Source organism: Cnephaeus nilssonii, assembly GCF_951640355.1.
Source record: "Cnephaeus nilssonii genome assembly, chromosome: 4".
Taxonomy (NCBI): domain Eukaryota; kingdom Metazoa; phylum Chordata; class Mammalia; order Chiroptera; family Vespertilionidae; genus Cnephaeus; species Cnephaeus nilssonii.
Window position 1 is genome coordinate 34,205,645 of NC_137075.1, and position 12,968 is coordinate 34,218,612.

At 38.4% G+C, this 12,968-nt stretch overlaps 1 gene segment (V, D, J or C); it reads right to left on the reverse strand.

The window, feature by feature from the left end:
• Positions 1 to 10,888: 10,888 nt before the first annotated feature.
• On the reverse strand, positions 10,889 to 11,470 carry LOC307097663 (T cell receptor alpha variable 14/delta variable 4-like). The segment is given in 2 exons: positions 11,422 to 11,470; positions 10,889 to 11,262 (listed from the first exon to the last, which is right to left on the reverse strand).
• Positions 11,471 to 12,968: the final 1,498 nt, after the last annotated feature.

Consider the following 12,968-nt stretch of genomic DNA (forward strand, 5'->3'; position numbering starts at 1 on the left):
AGTCGATAATATTGGAATACTCTGTATAGTGCTAGGTGGGCACTAGACTTACTGGGGGGGAGGGGGGAATCACTTTATTAGTTCTATAAATGTTTATTCACTGTGCCATACACCTGACACTAATATAATATTGAATTTCAACTGTAATTGAATGCTAAAAGTACTTTTAAATTATCAGATAGAAAAAGGAAGAGAAATAAAGGAAAACTGATAGAGATGAAACACTAAGTAGAAAATAAGATTTACAGAAGTGGATGAAATAAAATTAAGAAAATTCTATAACTTGATATAGCAGAGAATAAAGAAGCCAAGTGTTAATAACAACTTTTACATTTTTTTCAGTGGTCCCTCAACCTTCATTCTTTTACAACTTGGAATTCTTTATGAACTATTTAGAAAAGTACAATTCTAAACCCTCTAAAAACACATTAAGAGAAGGTGGAAAACCCTCAATATCAAAATTGTATATAATTATTCTGTGCACAAGTCATTAGTGGAAAGTTGAATAAAGGGAGGCATTAATTGTTTTTATAAACTTCACATTTATTTACTAAAAGGGTAAATTTTAATATTCTATTATGTGAAATATATCACAAAAAGAAATTTGGACAAATCTCAGAGGGGAGGCAGGGGTGAGGGGGCAAGTGGGGAGAAGTTAACCAGGGAATGTATATGCATATATGCTTATCCCATAGACAGAGACAGTAATGAGGTGAAGGCCTGGGAGGAGCCGATTCAGGGTAGAGGAGCTCAATGGGGAAAAAGGGGAGTGGGGGGCATCTGTAATACTTTCAACAATAAAAATAAAATGTTTAAAAAATAAAATTTAGTATATAAAAAAAGAAATTTGGAGTCATACCAACGGATATAAAATATCTTAAACATTTTAACAATTTACCTCTTTTTAATATCCATGTTTTAGTGCATTATCTATATATATATAAGCCTAAGCAACCATCCTACCATTTGACTGTTAGCTATGATGCTCAATGACCACCATGGGGCAGACGCTCAATGTACAGGCATGAAAACATGGAACAGACTGATGAATCTCAGAGGGAAGGGGAGAGGGATAGCGGGAAGAGATTAACCAAAGATCTTATATACATACTAGAGGTCTGGTGCATGGATTCATGCACTGGTGGGGTCCCTTGGCCTGGCCTGTGGAGATTGGGCCGAAACCAGCAGTCCAACATCCCCCAAGGGGTCTCAGATTGCAAGAGGGCACAAGCCAGGCCAAGGGACCCCCACCGGTGCACGAATCCATGCACCGGGCCTCTAGTTTATTAAATAAAAGTGTTCCTTTGTCTTAGATACTCCCATAGATAATTGTGCATAGAGATTCAATTATCTTAACAACTCTATTAATTTGCTCAAAAGGTCAGAAATTTGAATTGAATGTACTGTTTATTTGATGTTAAATAATAAAATTCACCATAGTGAATAAAACAGTCATAGACCCTCAATAGCCAGCCTCCTCATTGCTGCTCAGAGTGTGTGCTCAGCTCCCCCTGCAGTTTCTGTCACTGTGACAGTGCACAGTAGTACATTGCCGAATCTGACTCGTGGACTGAGGCTTTCTACAAATGGATGGTATTTAGTTGTTTTTGGGATGTGGCTTCAAATCCTTTGCTGTTTCTCTTTCCATTGGCCTTCGTGGCTTTCAGGAGCTATGGACCTTCTCCAAGATACTGAACATACCAGAAAAGAATAAGATACCTTGTGGTTTCATAAGAGCAATTCACAGTCAGAGAAGCCCCTTCTGAGAGGGTCAGTTGACCTTTTGTCTGGGTCACTGAGTCTCTACGGGTTGGTCCTGGGGGGAAATAAAAGAGATCTTTGTCTCTTCAAGTTGGGCATAAAGCTCTTAAATAAAATTATGGTTTTGTGTTTGGGGGAGGGGGTTATGGAGGAGAGGTCAAAGGGGGGAAAAAGGAGACTCATGTAATACTTTAAACAATAAAGAATTTTTTTAAAATAATGTTTAAAGAATTTGCTGACATAACAGAAGAAAGAATCCATGTATTGAGAGGTGTGTTACTTACCAAGCACTAAGAGTACCACAGTGACGAAGCCTAGAGAAGAGTTCATCTCTAGAGTGTCACCTAAATAATGTTCTTGACTCTTAATATGAAGAAATTTTGAAGTCACAGTGAAAAGATAAATCAAAGCCTACATTTCACACAGGAAATGTGTTTGCGTTGGGACCCTGCGCCCTCTGGTGGACAGGGACTAAAATGGGATGCCTGTTTCTCAGTATTCCAAAGTCAGCAATATGTTCCAAGCACATGTCAGTCTTCATGTGGCCCTTGTAAATCCGAACAAGAGCTGTTATAACCTTTAAGGTTTATTTTGTTCTTAGGCCACTACCTGTCATGGAAGTTCTTTAACAAAGCAGGATATTTCTGTAGCTGAGAAGATAACATTTTGATCATTTTAATACAATCCTTTACACAATTTTTTATATTCTTATGTATCCTGTGTGACAGCCTATCATCTATGAATGTTAAAAAGACATTTGGGTTAAAATGAGAGGAAGGATAAAGAAGTAGAGTCGTTATTGAATTGTTCGGTGTTTTTCAGCATTGTCACCCAGCATGTAGAACAGCGACTGACACTTAATGTGCTCACTAAATATTTGTTAAGTAAAACAAATTATTAAACAAAAATAATAATCAGTATTTGATTGAGGAATCATTACTATATTGAAATACAATATTTCTTCCTCTTCCTCCCTCCCTTCCACTCTCTTCTAAAAAGCAATGAAAAAAATATTCTCAGGTAAGGATTAACAAAAAACAAAAAACAAAAAAAGATACCTTAAGACAAATTAAAATGAACACACAAGGACCCCAAATCTATGGGACATAGCAAAAGTAGTCCTAACAGGAAAATTCATAGCAATACAAGCCTACTTCAAAAAATTTAAATAAACATCTAAACTCACACTTAGAAGAATTAGAAAAACAATAAATAGCAAAGTACAAAGGGAGTAGAAGAAATGAATTTTTTAAAATCATAGTGGAAATAAATAAAATAGACTCTAAGTTTACCATTGCAACAAGAAAATTAAGATACTTAGGAATAAACTTAACCAAAGAGGTAAAAGACTAGTAATTGGAAAAGTACAAGATGTTGAAAAAAGAGATAGAGGAAGATATAAACAAGTGGAAAAATATACTGTGTTTATGGATTGGTAGAATCATTAAAATGTTCATACTACCCAAGGCAATCTACAGATTCAATGAAACCCCTATTAAAATACCAATGGCATATTTCACAGATCCAGAACAAACACTCCAAAATTTCATATGAAACCAAAAAAGACCACAAATAACTGCAGCAATCTTGAAAAAGAACAAAGTTGGAGGAATCACAACACCAGATAACAAATTATACCACAAAGCCACTGTAATATAAACAGCCTGGTACTAGTACAAGAACAGGCATATAGATCAGTGTAACAGAACAGAGAACCCAGAAATCAACCCAAGCCATTACACTAATTAATATTTGACAAAAGAGGCAAAAGCATGCAATGAAGTAAAGACAGTTTCTTCAATAAATGGCCTTGGGAAAATTGGACAGGTACATGCAAAAAAAAAAATGAAACTAGACCATCTACTTATACCATTCACAAGAATAAATTCAAAATGGATAAAAGACTTACATAGAAGTCATGAAACCATAAAACCTTAGAAAAAAAACTATAGACAGAAAAATCTCAAATATCTCTAGTAACAATATGTTTGCCAATACATCTACTAAGGCAAGGGGAATTAAGGAGAAAATAAACAAATGGGACTACATCAAACTAAAAAGCTTCGTCACAGCAAACAAAATGAAAAGGGAGTCCTCTGCATGGGAGAACATATTTGCCAATGGTACATCTGATAAGGGGTTTAATTTCCAAAATATATAAGGAACTCATGTATTTTAACAAAAGGCAGACAATCAAATTTAAAAATGGGCAAAGGACCAAAATAAACACTTCTCTAAAGTAGACAAACAGAAGGCCAAGAGACATATGAAAAAATGCTCAAAGTCACTAATCATCAAGAAATGCAAATTAAAAAGACAATGAGGTATCACCTCACACCTGTCAGAATGGCTATCATCAACAAATCAACCAATGACAAGTCCTGGTAAGGATGTGGAGAAAATGGTGGGAATGCAGACTGGGCCAGCCATTATAGAAAACAGTATGGAGTTTCCTCAAAAAATAAAAAAGGGAACTGCCATTTGACCCAGTGATCCCACTTCTAGGACTTTATTCTAAGAAACCAAAACACTAATCAGAAAGGATATATGCACCCCTATTTTTATAGCAGCACAATTTACAATAGTTAAAATCTGAAAACAGCACAAGTGTCCATCAGTAGACAAGTGGTACTTTTACACTGTGGAATACTATGCAGCTGTAAAAAAGAAGGATCTCTTACCCTTTGAGATCGCATGGAGGGACCTGAAGAGTATTATGCTAAGCTAAATAAGCGAGTCAGAGAAAGATAAGTATAGCATGATCTCACTCATATGTGGAATATAATGAATAACATAAACTGATGTACAAAATAGATTCAGAGATATACCAGTAGAAGCATGAGACAGACTGACAAATCTCAGAAGGAAGACGGGGCGGGGGTCAGTGGAGATTAACTGGGAAACATATGCATATATGCATAACCCTTGGACACAGACAATATTATGTTGAAGGCCTGGGAGGAGTGAGTTTGGGGCGGAGGGGGTCAATGGGAAAAAATAGGGGGACATCTGTAATACTTTCAACAATAAAGATAAATTTTTAAAAAGACAATACAAAAGTCAATGAAACCACGAGCTGGTTCTTTGAAAAAATAAACAAAATTTATAAACCTTAAACCAGAGTCATCAAGAAAAAAAGAGAGAGAACCCAAATACTAGTAAAATCTTGAAAGAAAGAAGACAGTTGACAACTGATGCCACAGAAATACCAAGAATTATAAGAAAATACTACAAACAATTATATGCCAACAAATTGAACAAAGTGGAAGAAATGGATAAATGCCTAGAAGCGTTCAATTTTCCAAGACTTAAGAAGAAACATAAAATATAAACAAACTGATTACCACCAAAAATATATAATTAATAATCAAAAATTTTCAACAAATGTAAGTCCTGGACCAGCTGACTTCACAGGAGAATTTTTCCAAACATTCAAAGAAGAATTGGCATTTACTTTTCAAACAATTTGAAAAAATTCAAGAGGAGTGCCAGCAATACCCTGATTCCAAAATGAGATAAAGATATTACAAGAAAATAAAATTATAGGCCAATATCTCTGATAAATATAGATGTAAAAATCCTCAAAAAGCCCTGGCTGGTGTTGCTCAGGTGGTTGGAGGGTTATCCCATACACTGAAAGGTCACAGGTTTGATTCTAGTCAGAGCACATACCTAGGTTGCAAGTTCAGTCCCTGGTTGCGGTACATATGAGGCAACCAATGTTTCTCTCTCTCTCTCTCTCTCTCTCTCTCTCTCTCTCTCTCTCTCTCTCCCTTCTCTCTCTAAAATCAATAAATATATCCTTGGGTGAGGATTATTTTTAAATTCTCAAAAAAGATTAGCAAATTCAATTCAGCAGTACTATATAACATCATCAAGTGAAATTTATTCCTGGTTGGTTCAATATCCACAAATCAATTAACATGATATAGCACATAAACAAAATAAAGGATAAAATTATATAATTACTAGAGGCCCGGTGCATGAATTCATGCACAGATCAGATCCTTCTGGGTGGCCTGCAAGTATCAGGCCAAAACCTGCAGTCCAATGCCACCCGCAGCTCCTACCTGCCGCTCTCGCTCATCCCAGCCCCACTGTGCCTGCCACGGGCTCCCTCCCAATCAGTCCCTGGTCGGGTGAGGCTCCTGCTGCCACAGCAGCGCCCACCAGCCATGAGCCCTGCGTCTGGCACCCTCCCAAGGAGAGTGGCCTGCGGGATCAGGCTAAAACCTGCTCCCGAGGGGTGGTGGATTGCAAGAGGGTGTAGGCCAGGCTGAAGGACCCCACCAGTGCACAATCAGGCCGAGGAGGGCTCCAGGGCATGTCTGGCCCATCTCTCTAGTCCTGACCAGCCAGACCCCAACAGCAAGCTAACCTACCGGTTGGAGCATCTGTCTCCTGGTGGTCAGTGCTCGTCACAGTGACTGGTCTACTAGTTGACTGTTTGCCCCCTGGTGGTCAGTGCACGTCATAGCAAACAGTTGAGTAGCCTTAGCATATCATTAGCATATTACGCTTTGATTGGTTGTTCAGTCGTTCTGCCGTTCAGTCTATTTGCATATTACCCTTTTATTATATAGGATACCAATGGATGCAGAAAAAAACATTTAACAAAATCCAGCACCCATTTATGATAAAGATTCTCAGCAAAGTGGAAATAGAGAAAACATACTTCAAAATAATAAAGGCCATATATGACAAACATACTGGTAACATCACACTCAACAGGGAAAAGCTTAAGTGTTTCCCTTAAGATCAAGAACATGACAGGGATGTCCACTTTCACCACTCTTATTCAACACTAGAGGCCCAGTGCATGATTTAATCATGCACCTGGTGCACCAGCGGGCTGGCTGTCCGCCGGTGCCCCAGGCCTTCCGAAAGCCTCCGGCGCTGCGGAGGCTTTCGAAAGGCCTTGTGCCGGAGCAGACAGCCGGCCAGGTCCCCCGCTTTGGCCTTTGATCGCGGGGGACCTGGCCGGCTGTCCGCCGGTGCCCCAGGCCTTCCGAAAGCCTCCGGCAGCCATGGTACAGACGCTGAGCTCGCGGCGCCAGTGGCGCCGCGAGCTCAGCATCCTGCTGGCCCAATCAGCTACCCCGGCCACCCTGAGTCCCGCCCCCTGCGCCTCCTGCTGGCCCAATCGTGGGCGTAGCGGAGTGATGGTAATTTACATATTACCATTTTATTATGTAGGATAGTACTGGAAGTCCTACCCAAAGTCATCAGATGAAAAGAAGAAATTTCAGGCATCCAAATTGGAAAGAAGTAAATAAAACTGTCATTATTTGCAGATGACATGGTACTGCATATAGAGAGAGAACCCTAAAGATTCCACTAAAAAGCTATTAGAACTGTAAATGAGTTCAGTAAAGTAGCAGGATACACAATTAATATACAGAAATTGGTTGCATTCTGATACACCAAACACAAGCTATCAGAAAGAGAAATTAAGAAAACAATTCCATATACAATTGCATTAAAAATAAACAAAATACCTAGTAATAAATTTAACCAAGGAGGTAAATGATCTATACTCAAAAAAGTATAAGAAATTAAAGACAATATAAATAAATGAAAGAATATATGATGCTCATTGATAAAAAGAATTAACATTGTTAAAATATCCATACTACCCAAAGCAATCTATAGATTCAATGCAATCCCTATCAAAATAGCAATGGCATTTCTTAAAGAACTAGAACAAAATGCCCTAAAATTTATAAGAAACTACTAAAGAACTCCAATAGCCACAGCAATTTAGAGAAAGAAGAACAAAGTTTGTGGTATCATGCTACTTGATATCAAACTATACTACAAGATTATAGTAATCAAAACGGCATGGTACTGCCCAGCCAGTGTTTCTCAGTGGTTGAGCATCAACCTATGAACCAGGTTAATTCCCAGTCAGGGCACATGCCTGGATTTCAGGCTCAATCCCCAGCGTGGGGCTTGCAGGAGGCAGCCGATCAATGATTCTCTATCATCATTGATGTTTCTATCTCTCTCTTCCTCTCCCTTCCTCTCTGAAATCAATAAAAATATATTTAAAAATAAAAGTTAAAAAAAAAGCATGGTACTGACATAAAAACAGAAATAAATCAATGGAACAGAATAGAGAGCCCAAAAATAAACCCATGCCTAAATTGTCAATTAATCTCTGACAAAAGAGACAAGAATATACAATGGGATAAAGACAGTTTATTCAATAAATGATGTTGGGAAAATTGAACATATACATGCAAAAAAATAAAACTAGACCACCTTCTTACACCATATACAAGAATAAGCTCAGACTTAAATGTAAAACCCAAAACCATAATATTCCTAGGAAAAAACATAGACAGTAAGCTCTCTGACATTGCCCTTAGTAATATTTTTTCAGATATATCACCTTGAGAAAAGGAAAAAAACAAATTAAAACAGGGGACTACATCAAACTAAAAAGTTTTTACACAGCAAAGGAAACCATCAACCACATGAAAACACAACCAAGTGATTGGGAGAAGATATTCACCAGTGATACATCTGATAAAGGGTTAATATCCAAAATTTATAAAGCACTCATACAATTCAACACCAAAAAACCTCAAACAATCCACTTTAAAAATGGGCAGAGGACCTGACAAACATTTCTCCAAAGAGACATACAGATGGCAAATAGACATATGAAAAGATGCTCAATATCACTAACCATCAGAAATGCAAAATAAAATCACAATGACATATCACCTCACACCTGTCAGAATGACTATCATCAATAAATCCTTAACAAGTGTTAGCAAGAATGTAGAGAAAAGGGAACCCTCATGCTTTGTTGATGGGACAACAAATTGATGCAGCCACTATGGAAAACAGTATGGAGGTTCCTCAAAAAATTAAAAATGGAACTACCTCATGACCCAACAATTCCACATCTGGGTATTTATTCAAAGAAACCCAAAATACTAATTTAAATATATTTTTAATGATTTCAGAGAGGAAGGGAGAGGAAGAGAGATATAGAAACATCAATGATGATAGAGAATCATTGATCAGCTGCCTCCTGCAAGCCCCACGCTGGGGATTGAGCCCGAAATCTAGGCATGTGCCCTGACTGGGAATTAACCTGGTTCATAGGTTGAGGCTCAACCACTGAGCAACACTGGCTGGGCAGTACCATGCTGTTTTGATTACTATAGTCTTGTAGTATAGTTTGATATCAAGTAGCATGATACCACAAACTTTGTTCTTCTTTCTCCAGATTGCTGTGGCTATTGGAGTTCTTTAGTGGTTTCTTATAAATTTTAAGGCATTTTGTTCTAGTAGCATTATTTACAACAACAAAGATATAGAAGCAACCTAAGTGCCCATCAATAGATGAATGGATAAAATGAGGTCGTACATATCTACAACAGAATATTACTCAGCTATAAAAATAGCATAAAACTTTACCATTTGCAACAACATGAATGAACCTAGAGGGCATTGTGTTAAGTGCAATAAGTCAGAGAGAAAAAGACAAATTCCATATGATATCACTTATATGTGGAATCTAAAGAACAAAATAAATGAACAAAACAAAAACAGACTCATGAATACATAGAACAAACTGAGGATTGCCAAATAGTAGGGGCGTTAGAGAGCTGAGGGGAAAAGGTGAAGGTATTAAGAAATACAAATTAATAGATAAGCACTGGCCAGCATTGCTAAGTGGTTAGAGCATCAGCCCTAACTGAAGGGTCGTGGGTTCGATTCCCAGTCCCTACTGGGGCATGTGCAGGAGTCAACCAATCAATGTGTTTCTCTCACCTCTCTCTCTCTCTCCCTCTCTCTCCCTCTCTCCCTTCCACTCACTCTAAAAAAAAAAAAAAATGAAAAAAATATCCTCTGGTGAGGATTAACAAAAAAATGATAACAAATTGGTAGATATAAAATAGTCATAGGGATGTAAAGTACAGCATAGGTAATATAGTCAGTAATGTTGCAATAACTGGTGTCAGATGGATACTTGAAATATCAGGGGAATCACTTTGCAAAGAATATGATTATCTAACCACTATGCTGTATACCTAAACTAATATAAAATGATATTATCAACTTTAATTGAAACATTTAAAAAAGAGACATGAAAAAAATAAACAGAAAAACAAACCAAAAAAAAAAAAAAAAAGATCTCCTTTTCTGCCTAAACACAGGAAATAAATTCTCCTTTTATTGGAGAGAGACACAACAGCCAAGAGATACACCAGAAGAATCTACAAACTTTGTTAAACTAACTTTCATCTTCCCAGTTAAGGAAGATAAAGACTACTTAGTTGGACTTCCACTAGCTCATACACATTGGTCTTGTCAATTCTACATAAGTTTATTGTTTCTTATCTAAAAGGTTTTAAAGCTTCCTGCCCTGGTCATGTCTTCATGTCTTCATTTTCTTGTAAGGGCTTCTGTGTACAAGTAAAAATTTAATAAAATGTGTATACTTTTCTCCTGTTATTTTGTTTTATGTCAGTTTTTAAAAATATTTTTATTGCTTTCAGAGAGAAAGGGATAAAAGAGAGATAGAAACGTCAATGATGAGAGAGAATTATTAATTGGCTGCCTGCTGCATGCCCCCCACCACGGATCGAGCCCACAACCTGGGCATGTGCCCTGACCAGGAATCAAAATGTGACCTCCTGGTTCATAGGTCAATACTCAACCCCTGAACCACATCAGCCGGGCCTTATGTCAGTTTAATTCTTGGGCCTAGGCAGTGATCCAAAGAGGATAGAGGAGAATTTTTCCTCCCCTATATAATATATACCCAGCAAATACTTACTGAAGAAATTGATCTGAAAATCCAACTTTTCACACATACTTTTATTGACTTCTGAGTCAGATGTTTCTGAATTTCCTTAGTCAATTCTTCTAGATCAATCTATCACAAAATGGCAAGCTATTTATTGAAGCTGTTCTTTGTCTTCATAAATATTTTCAACCCCAAATTTTAAGAATCTGGATTTTTTTAATTAATGATAACTCTATACATTGTCTATGAACCTAGAGAGGTATTTTCATAGAGTGTTTTCCCCTATCCCTACCTACACCTGTGCTGCCACAGCCCTGGCCACTTCCTGTCTGTGATTACAATTCCCCTCCTTGGTCCCTACAGCAGGTGGATGCATGAAGCAGAGCCCTGGGGTTTTGGTACACCTCCTTCTAACACGCCTCTCACTGTGGGCTCACTCAGGGCACAGAAATACACTGCTGAGTCCTCCAGCTGTGAAGCTGAGATGACAAGGTTGACAGAACTCTTTGCTTTCTGAAAATTCACTGAGTAGCGGCCTCCTGTGGCATTTTGCTGGTTGTAAGAGTCCTGACGAATAAGGAAAATCATCGCCCCACTGCTGAGCCGCTTGTACCAGAATAGACTATAACTTGGAACACTGATATCATATGTGCAATCCAGGCTCACAGCCTCCTTCTCCTGCACCAGTATTGCTTGTTGGCCTTGAGTTACCTTCTGGGCAATACTGGATCCTGAAAGAAAAAAAAATGCAAACAGAAGGTTATGGGATAAGTGGTGTGGGACAAAAAGAATTTTTTTTACACCCGGCCAGCTTTCCTTCCCAGGGTACTCATAAAAGCCCCCTGTTGTTAGGTCACAGAGAAGACCCATTCGCACTGGGGCATCCTTACCTAGCCACATTGAAGTTATGACCACTCTCATAAGGCCGGAGACCAACATGTTCAGGTTCTTCCACTAAGCTTCCGTTTCAGGGCTCTGCAAGGTGAGGAGACTGACAGATGGAGAGAAGAAATGCTGAGCTATGTGCTGCTGCTGCCCCAGAACAGGAAATGGAGTTTCCTGGTACAGCACGTTGCTGTGGGTCACGTCAAACTTTCTATGTACTGGCTGAGAGTCTCACCCAACCCAAACTTCCTTCTGCATTAATAATGGTAACAATTATACTGAAGATAAGCATGGTATCGTTTTATATTAAAAGGAATATTGAGGGGAGGGGGGTAGAGAACAACCAAAGGACTTGTATGCATGCATATTAGCATAACCAATGGACACAGACACTGGGGCGGAGGGGGCTTGCCCCGGGTGGGAATGGCTGGGGCGGGGGGGGGGAGTGTCAATTGGGGGAAAAAGAGACATATGTAAAACTTTAGACAATAAAAGAAAAAAAGGAAGATTGATGGCTCTAGCTGGTTTGGCTCAGTGGATAGAGCATCGGCCCATGGACTGAAGTGTCCCAGGTTCAATTCCAGTCAAGGGGATATACCTCGGTTGCAGATTTCCCCAGCCCTGGTTGGGTGCATGCAGGAGGCAACCAATCGATGTGTCTCTCTCACATCGATGTTTCTTTTTGTCTCTTGCTCTCCCTTCCATTCTCTTTAAAAATCAATGGAAAAATATCCTGAGGTGAGGATTAACAAAAGAAGAAGGAAGATTGATGATTTGAAATGTTAAACACTGAGAAAATAAAATAAAGTAATTGATGTGGTTTTTATTTTCATGACTGGACTCTGATTAATAAGTATGTTCTTTTCTAAACTTAGCAAAGAAAATCACCAGCCATGTCAACTATGATAGCAAAAATATGGCTTAAAAAAATCAGGTCCTAATCCCTGGAATCTGTGAATGTGGCTTAATATGGAAAAGACATACACACGCATGCACGCACGCACGCACAAAAACAACAACAAAAACCTTTGAAGATATAATTAAGGATCTTGACATTTTTATTTTTAAAAGTCAAATAAAATTGACTATTTTCCTGTACAGTTATAACTGTAGTTTTGAATTTTAATGGATCATGTAACTATCACACAATCATGACTCAGAAGAGTTTAATTACTCCCCGAGACTCCCTTGTGCTGTCATTTTGTAATTACACATCCCCCATGACTACCCTCCTGCAAACCTTGGTTTGTTCTTTTATATTTTTGTCTTTTTAATTATCTTTCCTTGACACTAAAAGATAATTCTGGATTTTAGGAGCCTAAATGCAATCACGTGTATACCTTTAAGACAGAGACAGAGGGAGATTTGATGACAGGAGACTATGGAGGCAGAGATTGGAGTGATGCATCCACAAGTCAAGAAATGCTGGCACCCACCACAGTTGGAAGAGTCAAGGAACAAATTCTCCCCTAGAGCCTCTGGAGCAAGTGCAGTCCTTCTGACAAATGGGTTAAAAGAAACAAGACCCACACGTGTGCTGCCTACAAGAGGC